General features: G+C 42.2%; 1 protein-coding gene across 1 annotated transcript in view; it reads right to left on the bottom strand.

Moving 5' to 3' along the window:
- The window catches only part of LOC111869049 (neuropeptide CCHamide-1 receptor), a 324,526-nt gene extending 306,004 nt beyond the window's left edge, over positions 1-18,522 (bottom strand). The window contains exon 1 of the mRNA XM_033753263.1: positions 18,268-18,522. The gene's annotated coding sequence lies outside the window, so the exon portion shown is untranslated. The remainder of the gene's footprint in view (positions 1-18,267) is intronic.
- Positions 18,523-18,960: the final 438 nt, after the last annotated feature.

The raw sequence follows: 18,960 nt of genomic DNA, 5'->3' as shown, positions 1-18,960 counted from the left end.
CTTTGGCGCATCAGCCCCAATTTGGGCCTTGGCCTACCTCCATGGCACTCTCCGTTTCATTTCGGTTTACTAGATCTCAGACATTCAGTAGGATTCATTGGGCGGATGATCAGCTCCTCACAAAGCCTCTACCCGTATACAAACAAAGAAAAACGTACATACACAAATACACACACACACACACACCAAACAACCATGCGCTGAGTGGGATTCGAAGCCACGATCCCAGCTTCCGAGCGAGCGAAGACAGTGCATACCTTAGACTGCTCGGCTACTGTGACCGGCTATTATTATATTACATGCAATTATTATTGAGTAAGCAAGTAAATAAATATGGTTCTTAGTTTAAATAAGAATTATTATTTTTCTCATTTCATGGCTATTGATGTGATTGCGCTAATTGAATTTTTACTGTTGTCTAAATGATGTCGCTTGCCTTGTTCTTTTTTGTGTGTATGTTTTTTCTTTTTTTTTTTTTTTACATTTCTTCCTTTTACTTTATAATTGGCCTGTGGGCTATTAAATAAGCACGTAAGTAAATAACAAATTCAACTGAATTATGACATCTACAAAGAAAGGAAGGGATACGTGCCCGACTTGAGAGAGCTACGCAGAAAGGGAACACAGCGTGGAACCCGCAATATAACAGTAGCGTGAGTGAGGCATGGACATACATTCTCAAACAACGAAGACGTGCAGTAGCAGCATGACATTTGATACAGTGCGGCGGTTCAGTCCTTTAACAGTTGCCAGCGGATAGCCTTATACGGCCGAAATATGTCGTAACAGTAAAATAAGACATGATTTAATGACATTTTAGGAAATTTAAATGTGATTGTAATGATATTTAAAATAAAAGATTATGTTGCCTTGGTGATGGAAACAAGTGGGTGCTGCAACAATACAACAGGATGATGATATATTATATTATGAAGATTCACCCGAAATCTATAGTATTCAATCAATTTTAATTTGAGTAAATTCTTATCAGAAACAGTCGATTGAAATGAGTATCGAAAAGATATTGTCTAGTATTTCACGTGCATTACATCATAGGGACATGATCCTATGGTAAATTGTAGATCTACACGTTCATCCAAGACCTAAACTCAGTTTTAAGAATTATAGCACTGAAAGCGTGTCAACCGAAACTTAGGCCGCTCTTGTCCAAACCATTATAGAGATGCATTGTTCCAATCGAAGCTGACAGACTTGTGCCACACTGTGGTCATTCTCTGAGCTTCAACTCGTACCGAATCTCTCAACTTGCAACAAAGAAAGCGTTTCGGAAGAAACCTATATTCTTACTACAAAAATTCTTATTTGAAAATTCGGCAAATAACTTGTATTCATGGAAGTCGAACTTGGGCTCTCTATCTACTATAGAAACATATATTTGATGTAGTTTACTGGATGCCCAGAACGATATAAGACTTTTCAGAGAGAAGTAACAGAAATATGGGGAAACTTCCTTAGTGAGGAGCTTCATAACTTACAGACCCATATTAAGTATCGTAAAGTTTAGAATATCAACCATCTCTCCGAGAATATTAAACAAATTTTCGTCGTTTATTTCAGAGTCTATGAAATGACAGGTCTCTTTTACGTTTCGTTCATTTTGTATACGTCTCCCCCTACTCCTGGTCCCTCCCGCTACAGCCATTTGTTTGGAACTGCAAGAAGAATAATATGAAATTTACAGCAGAGAACCCCCAAAACAATATCCGTCGCACGCAACGGTAACGAAACTCAAGGATTCTGGAAAACATCCGTGAAATTAATTTGCCAGTTCTTCCACAGAAAAATAACATTATAAGAAGAAGAAGAAAAGAAAATTAAAAGTGTAGATGACGTGTATGGATGGAACATTCTGAAAGCCTTAATCAAACACCTGACATTTTGAAAGGATGTTCCAATTTCAGTTCAGTTGGTTATTTAACGACGCTGTCACTATCGATACTGTATTACGTTGTTTATATGAAGCTACACGAGCGTGAAGCAGTTAATAGGATGAGATACGGAAGGAGTAAGTGAAGTAAAGGTAAAAAAGGTAAAGTTGTCCCTGTACTTAATTAATTAATTAAGTAATACGCCATAAAGGCGTATAGGGGAGTGGATGTAGAGACCCACGTTTTCTTGACCTCGGCACTAGTTGGAGATGAGCGATCAACTTCACGCCCCGGCCGCTTTAATTCCCCGGGGAAAGAGCCCCCGGTGCCCATTGAATAGAACGTTGGGTGGACCCCAGAGCCGGTGTGGACGATATAAAACGAAAATTTTTGACCCCAACGGGACTCGAACTCCGACCCCTCGGCCGTCCAGCCAGTACCTATTCGCTATTTTTTTAATTCGCATATTGGGGGGGGGGAGTCAAGCTGGGTCCACTCGGCACATCGGCCACTGATTGGCCTATTGTACCTGTCCCGGGTGATTATGATGATGGAGAATTTGGTGAAATGAAGATTGGCGGGGTAAACCGAAGTACTCGGAGAAAATCTTCCCCATCGCCACTTTATCCAACACAAATCCCACTTCACCGGACCCGGGCTCGAACCTGGGCCGCCACGGTGGGAAGCCAGCGACTAACCGCTTCAGCTATGGCACGGCCAGCTAGTCCCCAAACCGACTGAGATATCCCGGCCCTTGGAAGCGAAGTACCAGAAGAAACCCCGCCCCAAGTGCCATGTTGTCCACCACAAATCCCGTATCCGTATCCGAAACGGCGTGGTTTAAATCCCGTCGACTAACCGTTTCACCTATGGCACAGGCACAGGTTTCAATCTGTCTTGTTTAACTATAAATGTGAGTACGCTCTCCAACACCGCAAGGCGTTTCGACGAAACGACAGATTCTGCCTGTTACAGATTTTCACACGTTTACTTAAATAAACTGTAGGCATCGAAATTATACAGTGTTGATTATATGAAGACCAATGGATACGAAGTATTTAGTGGAATGAGAAACTGAAAAACTAGGAGAAAGTAAAAGTAAAGCTATACCTGTAACAGGCCGTGGAGGCCCATAGGGTTGTGAGAGGTCGAGGCTCCCACATATCTAGAAAAAAGGCTCACATATGCCGGTAAGGTTGTCCGCCTTACACGCCGGCCGCGCTTTACCCCCCCAAGATTCCTGATACTAACTTCTGTTAGAGGCTGAGTCAAACCCAGGGCCATAGTGCAGCTGGAAGCATTAGGTCAATTGAAAAAATCCACCTCAAAGGATTCGATCCCGCGAACTTCCGGCTTGTAGCACAGTGCCTCAACCAACTACGCTACAGCGTGCCCCCAGACTAGGAAAAGACTTATCCCAATCTGACTATTTCCACAACAAATTCCACATGACCTGACCTAAGATGGAACCCGCGTCCCCGCCGTGGGCGAATATGAAATTTAACTGTAACTACTAATCCAGAAATAATCTGGTCATAAGTATACATACTGATTCGTATAATATTTTGAACACGCAGAAAATTTCTTCTGTCAGTCATTATAGTCAGGCGGTTCCCGATTCGAATGTCAGTCAGGACGTCGCTTATTTTCTATGGGGTTCTTCTTGGTCTTCATCAGTACCTGCAGACTGATCCCGGGATTGTCTCGCTTAGTTCAGAATGACGAACTGCCAAATCCTTTACAATTTACTAATCACCTTATCAGTTGACGCTTTATAATCGAGACACAACGTCGTAATATTAACCACAAAAACACAGAACAGGGTTCAATATTGGATATTTGTGAAAAATTTTGTGTTCTGTAAATTCGAGAAATTCTTGACGGCTCAGTAACTATAAGATCGATCAGGCTGAAGCAGCGGCAACGCCTTGGGAGTTGCTGAGTTAAAATCTCGGTCGGGGCACTGACTATTCTGAGGGAGATTTTTTATGGTTTTCTCCGTCCCTTAAAGTAAATTCTGGGACAGTGCCTCAATTAGCCCACAATCGATTTCTTCCGAAATATTTCCATTAATTATTGTTACGTGGATTGACAAAGCGTTGCTAGGTAACTGACCGCGAAAGACCTTGCGACCGAATACACGCAAGGCAACAATGGTAGTGCGGCGCTTTTTATGGAGTCCGTGCCGCGACCGTTGCTATGTAATCGGTCGGTAAACACGTTCAAACAATATAGGCTGTTTTCTGTGTGGTCCGCGAGAGGCCTATGTAAGGGGGTTCAATGAAACAGCATATATAGGAGGCGGGGTCGAATACCTCCACCGTGACCCTGCGAGTCGTAGGAGGCGACGAAAAGGAAGTCTCAAATCTGAGACAGTAAAATATGGTCGCGAATCCCAACGGACTCGGATCCTAGAAAGACCGCGCTGGCAAGGGCCAGCAGCATATGCAAAAGACAGACCCGTCCTCTCGTCAGAGAGGGCGCCCCACAAAAATAAGACCGTTACTGTCAAACAGTAATAATTAATATCTGGTCATGTGCCCTAGATGGGGCTCGACACCAAGACTTACTGACTGACTGACCGTCAGTCGCTATGCGACGTTTACTTTGACTTGACCATATATAAAAGACTGACCCGTCCTCTCGTCAGAGAGGGCCCACCTTAAAAACAAGACCGTAACTGTCTAATATTAATGAATATCTGGTCTTGAGCCCCAGGTGGGGCTCGAAACCAAGATTTACTGACTGACTGACCGTCAGTCGCAATGTGACTGACTTTGACAGACGAGTGAATTGAAGTCTAGCAGTCGCTGAGAACACTTGACCGAGAGCAGCGAGAATTGTGATAGTGACGAAGAAGCGTCTAGAGGACATTGTTAGTGACAATAACTGGGACACGGTGAATTGTGAAAGTGAAAAACCGAGTGCCTAATAAACATTCACCAAATCCGAGACCTGCTTGAAGTTATTTGTCGTGTTACATAGGCAACATGCAACATTATTCATCAATCATACAATTTGACGTCAGGGCCGCGCCATAGCTCAAGTGGTTAGTCGCTGGCTTCCCACCGCGGCGGCCCGGGTTTGATCCCGGGTCTGGTCAAGTGGGATTTGTGGTGGACAAAGTGGCGCTGGGGCAGGTTTTCTCTGAGTACTTCGGTTTCCCCTGCCAATCTTCATTCCACCAATTGCTCTACAATCATCCTCACCTATCATCTGGGGCTGGTACAATAGGCCAGAAGTGGCCGCAGTAGAAGGGACTTAGTCCCACCCCACTAGCAATAAAAAATAATTTGATGTCATTTAATAAATATGCTGAAAGCGTCTAACATAACCCCCCGTTTCCCAAACACGAAAGTCTTCGAAAATAAGGTGCAATTCGAAATTCATACTTGTGCAGCTGTTAACTACTGTTCATTATTGAAGTTTTTGACTGAAATTCGTCTCTCCTATCACGTCGAGTATGTCAATTACATGGTTCAATAATAGTTTCGTGTCACTCTGTATATCTCTACGGAATGCAATAGGCCTATACATTAATTTCAGCGAAGGCAGTTGTCCTATGCAACACGCAGTATGGCAGCAGTGTCTAGAGCTTTGAATCGGGCATATGCTTTGATCTCACATGTGCTATGGTGGTGTGTGTGAATCTGCTCAGTGTACTAAAAGCAATGCAGTAATCTCCTACGCTCATCGCTAGTTCAAAGAGGGTGACCAATTATTCTGCTTTACTGACTTATGGGTTATCTGTAGCAAACTTCCGTTTAATAACAAGTAACGAAAGAGAAATTGGTCACATTTAATTGGTCTATATATAAGACTGGTCACGGTAGCCGAGCAGTCTAAGGCATGTACTGTCTTCTCTCGCAACGAAGCCGGGATCATGGGTTTGAATCCCATAAAAGGTATGGATGTTTGATATGTGTATGTGTTTATTCTGTGTTTGTATTGTCCTGTGTTTAGATAGAGGCCTTGCGTCGAGCTGATTACTCGGTCAAGGAGTCCTTACTTACTTACTTACTTACTTACTCACTCACTCACTCATGGAGCTGAGCCCTTCTTAAGGAGCCGCCAATTCTGCAGCTAATAAAAAATTTCCCAGCATTTCATGCAACCCGAATGTCCATTACCGTGTTCACAAGAGACCTCCACTGTTCCCTATCCTGAGCCAGATCAATCCAACCCATCCCATCCCATCTCTCTAAGATCCATTTTTATATTGTCTGCCCGAAGGTCCATTACCGTGTTCACAAGAGCCATCCACTGTTCCATATCCTGAGCCACATCAATCCAACCCATCCCATCTCATCCTATCTCTCTAAGATCCATTTTAATATTGTCCACCCACCTATGCCTTGGTCTTTCCAGTGGTCTCTCTCCTTCTGACTGTCACAGCAATATCCTATATGCATCTCTCTTCTCCCCTATTCGTGCTACATGCCATGCCCATCTCACCCTCCTTGACTTGATCACTCTAATTATACTTGGAGAAGAGTACAAGTTATGAAGCTCCTCATTAAGCAGTTGTATCCAACCTCCTGTCACTTCATCCCTGTTCGGTCCAAATATTCTCCTCATCACCCTGTTCTCAAAGAGTCCTACCATCTGTAAAATGATCAAAATTAAGAAACAAACCTCGACACCGTAAGGTATAAGAAGGATTAAGTAAACAAGTCTATAAATAAGCATACCCAAACAGAATTATCTACTCTTTACTCCGATTAGCTTAGAAAACATGTCTCACTTACTCAGATGTACTGAGTAGACTATGTCAATGATTTAAAATACGAATATTTACTGTCCAATATACACAGCTTTCAATAAACTCGAATTAAATATATGCAGGGACTTAAAAGCAGTAAAGACAAATTAAGTTATATTGAGATGCACATCATATATATATAAATATCTTCGTAACTTATTGTTAAAGACGGCCGTGCCATAGCTCAGGCGCTTAGTAACCAGCTTCTTACAGTGGTGGCCTGGGTTCGATCCCATGTCAAGTCATGTAGAGTTTGTGATGGAAAAACTGTCACTGCGCCAGGTTACTTTCGAGTATTTCGGTTTCCCTTGCCAATTCTTATTTCACCAAATGCTCCATATTCATCTATCATCTGCGGTTGATACAATAGGCCAATTAGTGGTTGACGTACCAAGTGGACTCAGTCTCACTCCACCCCACGAAACTAAATAAAAACTTCCTTGATAAAGACAACAATTCTAAAGTCTGAGTAGGGTGTTCTGACGCAATCCGTAACTGAACCATATCCCGTCAAAACAAATTGGGGGAACAATCGATCCTGTGATGCAAGCTGTGTTTCTCAATGGTGCTCTCAAGACGTAAGGCTCTGTTTCCATATGCTCTTTCGCAGTAGACAGGGCACCGTATATGTTAAGCCCAGTTGTCTGGCATTGTGGTCAGGCTGAAAGTAATTACATCTGTATGTGAGCTGGAATTTCTCTCCGAGAAATGACTTTTACAAAAAAATCTTAAGAGAACAAAAAGGACATTTGTAAGATTTGAGGTTTTCACGGCGGTGACTATGAAGAAAGCAGTCTTCTGGGATGTGGCACCGTGTAGATGTGGTGTTAACCGACGTTTCGGAGGAACGTATCGCCTCCATCTTCAGGGTNCGGTTCTCACGGTCTCTTCGCTTGCGGGTTTGTTATTTTTCCTTCTACCCTGAAGATGGAGGCGATACGTTCCTCCGAAACGTCGGTTAACACCACATCTACACGGTGCCACATCCCAGAAGACTGCTTTCTTCGAAAAGGAGAATTGGTTGTGAGAGTCGCAGCTCGACCTCCTAGCTTTCGGATCGCTGGTTCGAACACAAGTTGGTGATTACATTCTTCAAATTTTCCTTTCATTGTCTAGGATCTGATATTGGCCTATCCTCTGTCCAAGGGATCCTGATACACGCCGCAAGAGTAGAGATTCAGAAGTAATTTTGAAGAGGAACATACGGAAAAAACTAATTCAGCACAGGTGGAAAGAGAGAAATACAATGAATATGACATGAATCTGGGTTAGGCAATATTTTAAAATATGCCTTTGACTCTACCTCCTTCTCTTATGTCTTCTAATTACTATTCATAATCGTACTTCAATTTCCTCTTTGACATGAGGTAAATTAATCACGGTGTTTTTACATAAACACAGAAGCAACGAATTATATGTGCCTGACAACACACTATCCCTTCGGTTGATAGTGTCCTCATTTAAATTGCCATTCCATTTGACACGTGGCAAGGACAGAATATTGGTAATCCTCTGGTTACATGGACGCCGATATCTTTCGTTAGAAGTGGTTAGTAAACTCGCCATAGCTACCAGTGTGTACATACAGGTGCTTCTAAAAACTGAACACTTATTTCCACATATTTCACAATTCATCATTATCCTATCAGTTTATAGTGACTCGTGCATTTCAATGAACAATAGAAGAACCGTTACAGTTTGCTATCACATGAAGTCTACCTTATCTTGTCTTGTACTCCATGTATGTACGATGGCTGTGAGGTGATCAGCCTTACGCCCCGACCGCCCTTTACCCCAAGGAAGATTCCTCGTATTCATTTCTGTTAGAAGCTGAGTGTGTCACACTCAAACGATATACTCGTTTCTAACATGGAAATGTTAAATGGCCTGTACGTCACCTTGTTCCATCTAAGTACACTGATTAGCTGCGACTTTTAATTAAGTTACGTGTGGATCATTGTACGAGGCTTTGCTCTGACTAGAAGTGCCATCTTATGTACCGCTAACCTGGTAAGCAGCGATGTTTACAAGAGAATCAATGTTTCTCTGAAATTTAATGAGTGTGCTTAACATAAATTGGATCTGTGAAGCGATCTTATTGGTTATGCAGGTAGAATGCAATCTCTACAAAAGAACTAGGTAACTCCCCGATAGTTTAAAGTAAAGTCTACACCCAAAGTTCATATTTAGGACCAATAGGCACTGGGTTCGGAAATTTTGCTATTTATCATCAAGCTTAATATAAGATTTCAACTTTTCATGGATGTGAGATTTCAGGCTTTGGCGCTCTGGGTTATGACACCCTGTTGTATTGCAGGTGCGTGCCGCAGTTAGGAAGCAATATCCTGCAATCATTTTCGGAGTAGACGTAACTTCCGCCCTGGCAATATGTACGTGCAGGGTACCATGAGTCAGAAGACCACATTATAAACTATAGTTTAATTAAATGTTAAGATTACAAGGAACAACGAAAAGATGATGGTCATGACAATAATGATAACCAAAATCAGTTGTTAATCTTTGCAAAATTTCCTAATGAGTTTAGTAAACGAAGAGCTTTCCCCCTTCCTTGGCACTACAGCCCCAGTGGGCCTAGGCCTACCTCCATGAACTTCTCCGCTCACTTAGGTTTTTCTAGATCTTACACGTATGGTAGGACTCCTTGGGCGGGTGATCAGCTCGTCGCAAGGCCTCTACCTATACACAAACACAGGAAAACGCACATACACAAACTAAACACCCATGCCCTGAGTGGGATTCGAACCCACGATCCCGGCTTCCTTGCGAGCGAAGACAGTGCATGCCTTAGACCGCTCGGCTACCGTGACCGGCAAACGAGGAGCTAGTAGTTTTATATTTTAATATATTTCTTATTGAATTAATGAACTTAAATGTTCTTTTGTATTTTGTGTCTTTCAATATTCGACAGATTGTTCAACTTTCTTTACCGAAATATGTAAATATAGCCCGTTTTCCTGATTTTGGATTTTGGATTTGATTTTCTTGTTTGGTTTAGATTTACATTTTTGGTCAATTTCTAATTTATCTGGTGAAGAGGAGTTGCTTCTGTGTTTATTTTGAAGTTAAGGCTTCCTCCGACTTCCCTTCTTTAGAAATGAAATAGTCAAAGGACAACAATCATTAAGGAGTCTGCATATATAATTTTGTACTTTGAACAAGTTATGTTATACTGTTCTCAATTCTTGTGAAATTATGTAGCATCCCACCTGATTGCATTATCTTACTTATGCACTTTCATGGTCTAAATATGTCGTAATATAAAAATAAAAAGATATATTTTAATGTAAGTTTGTGCGACATTCTATCTTATGACATATAGAAAACAAACTGAATTAAGTTGCAAAAAGAGAGAAAGAGTTTTCTTGCGGCTCTAGAACCATTCGCCTTAGCGAACTGGGGGTTTTGCCTTCCATAGAGCTTACAGAAATATGAGAGTGCTTTCTACTCTGTATGTCTATATATCTTGAGTTATAAGATATTGTAGCATGTGGAAAACGTTCCTAGGTAACGACCGCGAAACAAACAACGAAAATGCTCGTTGCCACGCAACAAATTCTTAATAAGCGAATATACGCAGCCGTTACTAAGTAACGCCTTCACAAAAAACACGTTTCCACGGCAACGAATCCACACGCAACAACAGATGTACGATGTTTTCTATGCCAAGATGTTACAACCATGACAACTGGAACAAGTAGTCACTGATCCCATGAGGAGGCGGGATTGAATACCTCCACTGTAACCCTCCGAGTCGCAGGAGGCGACAAAAGGGGAAGTCTCGAATTTGAGAGAGGAAAATATAGTCGCGGGTCCCACGAGACTCGGACCTGGAAATGACTTGACTGGCGAGAGCCAGCAACAATTGTAAACGACAAACCCGTCCTCTCGTCAGAGACAACGCCCCACATCAACAAATCCGCAACTGTCTGTCAGTAATAAAAATCTGGCCGTAAGCCCTAGATGGGTGCTTTATTCCAAGAGAGACTTGCCGACTACCGTCCGTCTAACATAAGACTCAGACGCAAGTAGACAGCTGTGAGCAGTATTAGCCAGAGGGCAACGACGTGAGCACTGAAGCTGAAGATTCCCCATTGTTGAGGAAAAGGATAGTAAAGAACTGAGATAACTTCTGACAGTGATTCTAAAAAGTGAAGATTAGTGATGGCGCCACAATTACTTGTAGTTACGATCTGTCAGTAGTCAGTAAATCGAGCCATAAATCCAAACTCCATCTCTACTCACTCATACACTGATAATTTTCAGTTTTACAAAAATTACTGGCAAATTTTGTGCCACATTTTCAATCGTGCAGGTTGGTAGCAATGCACTCAGATAATTAAACTGGACATATGGAATACCATTGCACGGTTTAAAGTTGTTATATTAATTTCCTTATAATTCTTATACTTTCCATAAATACTTCAAGAATGTATGCATTTTCGAGCTCCCACGAGCTTGGGATATGCTCCCCTTTTATAGTAATTATAACATATGGTTAAAGGTGGCAAGATGGCATGGCGTGCTTACCAAATTTCTCAGAAATCAGCCAGTTCGTGGCCACAATATTAATATTTTTGCTGATTCGGAAGAGACGGATATACGCAGCTTCCTAATAGGTATATAAAGAAGGAATTCACTTCCTCCAAAACATTAAACATGCTACTGGCGTACAGGGGGGTACGCGGTAGCGTAGTTGGTTGAGGGGCTATGTTACAAGCCGGAAGGTCGCGGGTTGTAGTACCCATGAAGTCACCGGATTTTTTTTTTTCAATTGACCTAATCCTTCAAGCCGCCCTATGGCCCTGGAGTCGACTCAGCCTCTAACAGAAATGAGTACTAGGAATTAATTAAATAATTTTCCTCGGGAGTAAAGCGCCGATTGTCTAGATAATGTGGGACCCTCAACGTCTCAGAGCCCTATGGGCCTTCACGACCTGTTACAGGGAATGCTTTATATACTTAAGCTCAAGCGGTTAGTCGCTGGGTTCCCACCGCGGCGGCCCGGGTTCGATCCCGAGTCTGGTCAATTGAGATTTGTGGTGGACAAAGTGGCGCTTGGGCAGGGTTTCTCCGAGTACTTCGGTTTCCCCTGCCAATCTTTATTCCACCAATTGCTCCACAGTCACCCTAACCTATCATCTGGGGCTGGTACAATAGCCCAGAAGTGGCCGCAGTACAAGGGACTTAGTCCCACCCCACTTTTTTTTTATTTTAATTTCCTGTATATTTACAATCTACTCAACATATTACGAGTATTTAGTAAATGTGATAAGTCAATTGACACTGTAGGTGTTGCCGGCCAGTGCCGGTTCACCTTATGTTACTTAACTAAGTCTTCGGGCCACTGTCTCTTGAGCCTTCTAGGTACAGTTTGATCACTAATGAGCTGGTTGATCAGTTTATTTTTGTGGTTCGTGTTCCTGTTTCTATATTTTGCGGCCTGAGAGTGTATTACTTCCTTGATGTATGGTATTTTTAAGTCCTCATGTAGGGTCTGGTTGGAGACGTACCATGGTGCATTTGTCATTATTCTTAAAATTTTTGATTGATAGTTCTGGAGTATTTTGATGTTGGTTGGTTTCGCGCATCCCCATAATTCTATACCATATGTCCATATGGGTTTTAGTATGACTTTGTATATGATTAGTTTGTTATCTAGAGACAGTTTGGATTTTTTGCCAATAAGCCAGTTCATTTTATTTGTTTTAATGTTGAGCTGTAGTTTTTTTGCCTTTATGTGCGCTTTCCACGTTAGCTTCTGATCAAGGTGTAGACCCAGGTACTTGACTTCATTTTTCCGAGGGATAAATTCACCGTTTAACATCGGTTGTGGGCTTTCTGTGGATCTAGTTGTGAAGTTTATATGGACAGATTTGTCATTGTTGACTTTGATTTTCCATTTGTTGAGCCAATGTTGTAGGATGTTGAGATGGTTCTGAAGCTTTTTGGAAGCAGCTATGGGATTCTGGTCCAGCGCCAAGATCGCAGTGTCGTCAGCGAATGTGGCCATGGTGGTCTCATTGGCGGTAGGTATGTCAGCTGTATACAGAAGGTACAAGAGCGGACCCAAGACACTGCCTTGGGGTACTCCGGCTTTTATGGGATAGTAGTTAGTTTCAACTTTCGTTGTCTTGATGTCGAAGTATCTGTTCGACAGGTAGGACTTTAGTAGCAGGAACAGTTGACTAGGCATAATCTTTTTTATTTTATATAAGAGTCCTTGGTGCCAGACTTTGTCGAATGCCTGCTGTATGTCCAGGAATACCGCTGCACATACTTTTTTGTTTTCTAGTCCATCTCTTATTGCGTGAACTATTCTGTGACATTGTTGTATAGTTGAATGTCCTTCTCTGAATCCGAACTGGTGGATTGGTATGAGGTTATCAGGATTAGATAGCTCTAGAATCCTGTTTTGAAGTAATCGTTCAAATATCTTGGAGAGCACTGGCAGTAGGCTGATGGGTCTGTAAGAAGTTGCTTCCGTAGGAGGTTTACCAGGTTTTGCAATCATAATGATTTGAGCAAACTTCCATTGTTCAGGAAAGTAGGATAGATGCAGCATTCTGTTGTATAAGGTGGTTAGGAAAACTATCGCTTTTCTTGGTAGATGCTTGAGCGTTTCCCCTACTATTAGGTCATGTCCTGGGGTCTTGTGTGAATTCGTGATTTTAATCTGAGTGATGACTTCGTTTGGTGTAATAGTTCGAATTGGTGGTGACAGTTGACACGGGGAATCAAGATAGGAATTTATTTCTTCATCCTCTTGGTTATTTAGGGGGGTGAAAGTTCTCGCAAGATGTTCAGCAAATATTTGTGCTTTTTCGGAATTGGATCTGGCCCACGTCCCATCTTCTCGCCTTAGCGGAGCTATCGGAGTTGTGGGTCTTTTGAGTTTCTTGGTAGCTCTCCATAATGAGTGGTCGTTAGGTTCCAGATTTGTGATGTAGTATTCGAAAGTTTCGTTGTTGAAGTCTTGGATAGTAGCATGGAGTTTGTGGGTAAGTCTGTTGAGATATCTTTTGTCGTTGGGATTTCTTGTGGTTTGCCATATCCTGCGTGCTCTCCGTTTTTCCAGGACCATTTCTTTGATGCGTAGTGGTAAATTATTTTTTCTATTGTTTTTTGACAGTGTGGGGGTGTTGCGTTCCACGCAGCCTTTTGGAGAAGTACTGTAAAGTCGTGAACTGCTTGCCCCACCCCACTAGCATTAAAATTTACTTCCTTACTTTACTGGTGTACAGCTACCGTACTAAGTGCGTTCAGAATCAAACAACATGGTACCCGCACACAAGAGAATAGAGTTCACGATACTGGCTTGAAGTTTGCTCAATGAGGCATAACCCTATCTGATGTAAAGGGAACAAGAGAATTTTCATAAACGTTCACTTCAAATATTTATTCTCCAGAACAGAATATATAAAGTCGTAGATGGATTAAGCTATAATTGAACGGTTGAAGTGCTATTGAATTTCTACATGAAGGTACTACATGAATGCTAGACCCATACAAAAAAGGAACTACAAAGGTTGAACATTAAATTTTATATTCTGTTAGAGCATACTAGGAATAAGATAAGTAGCTTCAAGACGTAAATTACTTCCTTTATGATGAAATAACTCAACCGAATCATTAGAAAGCTGTAAAAAACACATAAACTAATGTTGGTTAGGACTAATAAACTGTTCACTGAGAGGGACACTCTTGAAATATTAAATGTCCAGTATCAGTGTATTTGGAGAGCATGATTGTGGCAATAACACCAGGTGCCGAGAAACAGGCAACAAAAAACAAACTCCGTGGCCTATAGTCCGCAAATGAACTATATCGACTGAGCGACCGCCGCTTGCCGGCAAAGTTAGTGCCAATTCTTTAGGATAGAGGGTGTCGCGTGGTCAGCGCAACGGATCCCCACGGCCGTTAATCTCGGTTTTCTAGACTGGAACCGCTATTTCATTGAAACAGCTCCTCAATTATCCTCACAAGGCTGAGTAGACCCCGTTCCAGACCCACTACTTCTCAGAAAATCTGGCAGCGCCGGGGAATCGAACCCGGAACTTTTCATCTGTAGTCAGGAACTCTGACCGCTAGACCACAGAAGCGGTCTAGAAACAGGCAACACCGCTTCCTTTATTGGGCTTCATTACTGTGCGTGTTTTCTGTGAGGTAATGCTCGAAGTTATAAGGCATCAGATTTCAAGCTGCATTGTTTCACATGCAGCCCTGCGGATGGTAGTATCAAAATTCCTGCTTTATGTCGACCTTAAATGTTAAAGTATAATTATACTTTAATTAGGCAGCCCTTCCCACGTTGATATTATCACGTGTAGGGTGGTACGCGTGACAAAAATGACGGGTTTTAGTTCCGATGATTGGATTTGTTAGCACCTTGGTCACAATCTCTCTAAATCACATTTAAATACAGCCAGTACAATGCTATCGTTGATTGCACAATTTATAATTTACAGTTGCGCACACTTGGACTCTCTGTTTCCACTAGTCGTCTCTTAGCAACGGATCTTAACACTGAAACTAGCATTCAAAACACTATGAAGTCCTCTTGCCCTTTCTTGTTCAATCACTCTGGAACTCAACTGCACTCTGTTGAAATCAAAACTAAACTTCCTGTGGCTGTCCCCTACCGAGAACTCACTTGAACGGAACTGCTTTTAGAACTTTGTCACTATCACTTAAAAGATGAAATTTATTATGACTGTAACTGTCGTTATATAGCATCCGTACCGGCAACGCAGAAAACACAGCATTTATAGAAGAAAGCAGTCTTCTGGGATGTGGCGCTGTGTAGATATTGTGTTAATCGACGTTTCGGAGGAACGTATCGCCTCCAACAGTGGTCTGTTGCACCTGCTCACGCTGGTTCGCTCGCGGATTTCTTCTTGTTTTCTACCTTGAAGATGGAGGCGATACGTTCCTCCGATTAACATAATATCTACATGACAACACATCCCAGAAAACTGCTTTCTTCACTGTCACCGCTTTGAAAACCTCAAATTTTAAACAGCCTGTATTATTCAAGTCAAAGTCAAAGTCACATTGCGACTGACGGTCAGTCAGTCTGTCTGTCTTGGTGTCGAGCCCCGACTGGGGCTCATGACCAGATTTTTTTTTCTTCTTTATATCAAAGTTACTGTCCTGGTCATTTGGGGCGCCCTCTCTGACGAGAGGTCGGGTCTGTCATTTGTCAGTCATAGTCTGTGTTAGTAAGTCCATTGTCAGTATTTACATATATTTACAAATTTAATCTTAATTCCTATTTCCCATTCCTATGCCATATTTATAGTAGTATTCGCTACCACGGTAGTCTAGTCACTTGATCGTAGTATGCCTGACCGCCGCCAAGTTTAAGCCTCTTATACTTTGTGTGTCGGGCTTCGCCTTGTCCGATGTTGCGAACATTCTCATTTACATGATTTTGTAGACTTCTGCTTGTTTCCTGCATAATTTTGTTATATAGTCATAAACGTACGGGAACCTGTATTATTGAAACGTGTTTACCGAAATATTCCAAAACAATGGTCGCTGCACGGACCACACAGAAAACCAGTCCCGTGATACCTACCTCGCTAGTCCATTAGCGCGCTGACTGTTGCCTAGTAACGAGCTATAAACATCCGTCCTACTGTTGAGTGCGCTTACGCGAGATGTTTATCGCGCTATATACGTTACATTATCAAAATTAATTCCGAACGTAAGTAGTAATAAAGCCAGACTCAACTTATCTCTTCTTCTCATAACAGTTCTACCTTTTCGTTTCCCAAAGCTTCACCCTCTCCGTACCTCCACCTGGAGGAGAAGGCACTATCTGGTTTTCTTCAAACCCCGAGAATATTTTTCCTCTCACTGTCTTACTCCACCGCACCTCCACTTCTCTCACCCTCTCTCTCTCTCTCTCTCTCATTCTTTACTTCCACCCCTTTGGCAAAAGTTAGGGATTTGCCATTGCTCCAAAGTAGGCAGGAGCTACACGTATGTGGGTTCGAGCATGAATTTCCCAGCTCCAGACCAGCTCTAAGAAAAGAAACGGATGTCCGGGGTAAACCGGCTGGTGTGTGTTGCTGGGTGCTCACCTCCATCTAGTGCAGAGTTGGAGTGTGCATGCAGCTGTAATTACTTACCCCCCCCCCCGCTCCACATCTTTATTGTGTGGTTCTTAATTAAGCACAGGGATGTCTTTGGTTTTACCTATTCCATAGGTAATTAGGATTTAGATCAATGGCACCTCGTGGGTTAGGGAACTCATTGGGCGAGGGTTGGGACGCTTATAATGGACTGCAACCTCAACTTGGTTAGAGGGCTTGCGTTCCTCTTTGTTCAACAGCAGACAGATCAGACCAAAAGGCAGTCCAAATTCAAAGCTCTCACAGATACCTGATAAATCTTGTAGTGTCATTTTTTCCATTCGACTAACAGCATATTTATTGAAGGGGCACACGTTTAATTCCCTTAAAAGTAAAGTTGTCTCTGTGCTTAATTAATTAAGCACTATGCCGTGAAGGCGTATGGGGGAGTTGATGTATAGATCCACATTTTCTTGACCTCGGTACTAGTTGGAAGTGAGTGGTCAGCTTCAAGCCCCGGTCCGCTTTACCCCAGTGAAAGAGCCCCCATTATATATAGGAGACTGCATAGGTAACACAGCCGGTCTGAACGACTTGGAGAAGACAGAATCTTGACCGTACCGGGACTCGAAATCCGACCCGTCGGTCGTCTAGCCCGTAGCCAGTCGCTATTCCGGCTCCTAAATTTGTTCCCTTAATTCGTTAAAATACATCACATCAAACAAATATTTGGTGAACGTCTCCGGTCTTAATAAGAACCATGTTTTAAGCAATGTTCCAAATTATGTATCATGTGCAGTTATTTGAGAAAACTGATAAGATTCGATTTCGGCCTAATGTAACTTAATGGCAATACTAGACCTATGTGAAATTAAACATGTTTACTTTCCAGTATCCCAGACATACATTTTGCGCTCCTTGAAATGTAATAATTCTGTAATGTTAATGAAAAGAGGATTAAGTAAAAAATTGGTCCAAAGGAGGTAAGTAAAGTAAATAAAATTAAAGGTATCCCCGTTACAGGCCGTGGAGGCACATAGGGATATCAGATGTTGAGGTTCCCACATTTTCTAGACAATCGGCTCATAGATGGCGGCAAGGTTGTCAGCCCTACGCGCTGGCCGCCATTTCCCCCCCAAGAATATTCCTAGTACTCATTTCTGTTAGAGGCTGAGTTGACACAAGAGCCATAGTGCGGCGGAAGGATTAGGTCAACTGAAAAAATCCAATAACCTCATCGGGACTTGAACCCGCGACCTTCCGGCATGTAGCATAGTGCCTCACTAAGAGCATAAATAAATTGTCCTTATTAAACGATCAATTTAAACTCGAGCAAAATACTCTTATACAATAATCCACTTAACCCAGTACTTCATTCCATTACGCAAAAGTCTAAAGCTGTTTCTTTTTCTCTTGGGAAATAATGTTTAGTTACTTCAGACCCATTTCTGCAGCACCACAGAGTTTACCCTTTAAATCACCTTGAAGTATAGAAACTACTTGAAGAGATGAAACTCACCTTCCGCGACTGCGTAGTTCGCTGCTTCGCCTCTTCACGGCTCAGATATCTAGACACTGGATATAAAAGACAGGTTACATGTTCTGTTGTTGTGATTCGCCGTTCCATCGCGTCACTTTAGAATAACTTTCTTTTCAACACTTAAACTGTCTAGACATAATTATTGTCACAATTGCACAGAAAACTTTAAAACGCCCAAACGCAACATACACTGAACACGTGTTTTACCCAAGAGAAAGGTTAACCTCAACACAAACGTCGCTCTAGTTCAACTGTTTACTTGGCGACATCTGATTGGAGAGAGGTGTGCATGGGTGGGGGTATGTAGCAGGAGTGGGGAGGCTCACTGACGCTAATACGACTTGAATGCGTCGTGGAAGATGACACTGACGAGTTTCTTATTTCTCGTGAGAGCGCAGCCAAGGAGTTTAAGGGCTGTCAGAGCATGGTGATGAGAATATGGCAAATTCTTATAACAGTTTAGTGAGAAAAGGTGAAAGATAGAGACCAATTGAGAGGTCTCGGATGAAGCTGGAAGATAACATAAAATAAATATTAGATAATTATGGCGTCAGAGTGCTTACTGCATTGAACTAGTTAAGGATTAGGGCCACTAGCGTCCTATTGCTCTCGTGGTAATTAAATATGGAGTTTTCTATGGCGGGGAAATATCTTCACTTAATTTACTCCTTG

The sequence above is a fragment of the Cryptotermes secundus genome, unplaced genomic scaffold, assembly GCF_002891405.2.
Source record: "Cryptotermes secundus unplaced genomic scaffold, Csec_1.0 scaffold70, whole genome shotgun sequence".
Classification (NCBI taxonomy): Eukaryota; Metazoa; Arthropoda; class Insecta; order Blattodea; family Kalotermitidae; genus Cryptotermes; species Cryptotermes secundus.
The sequence above is the reverse complement of the archived record's forward strand: the minus strand, read 5'-3'. Positions and strand labels throughout refer to the sequence as shown.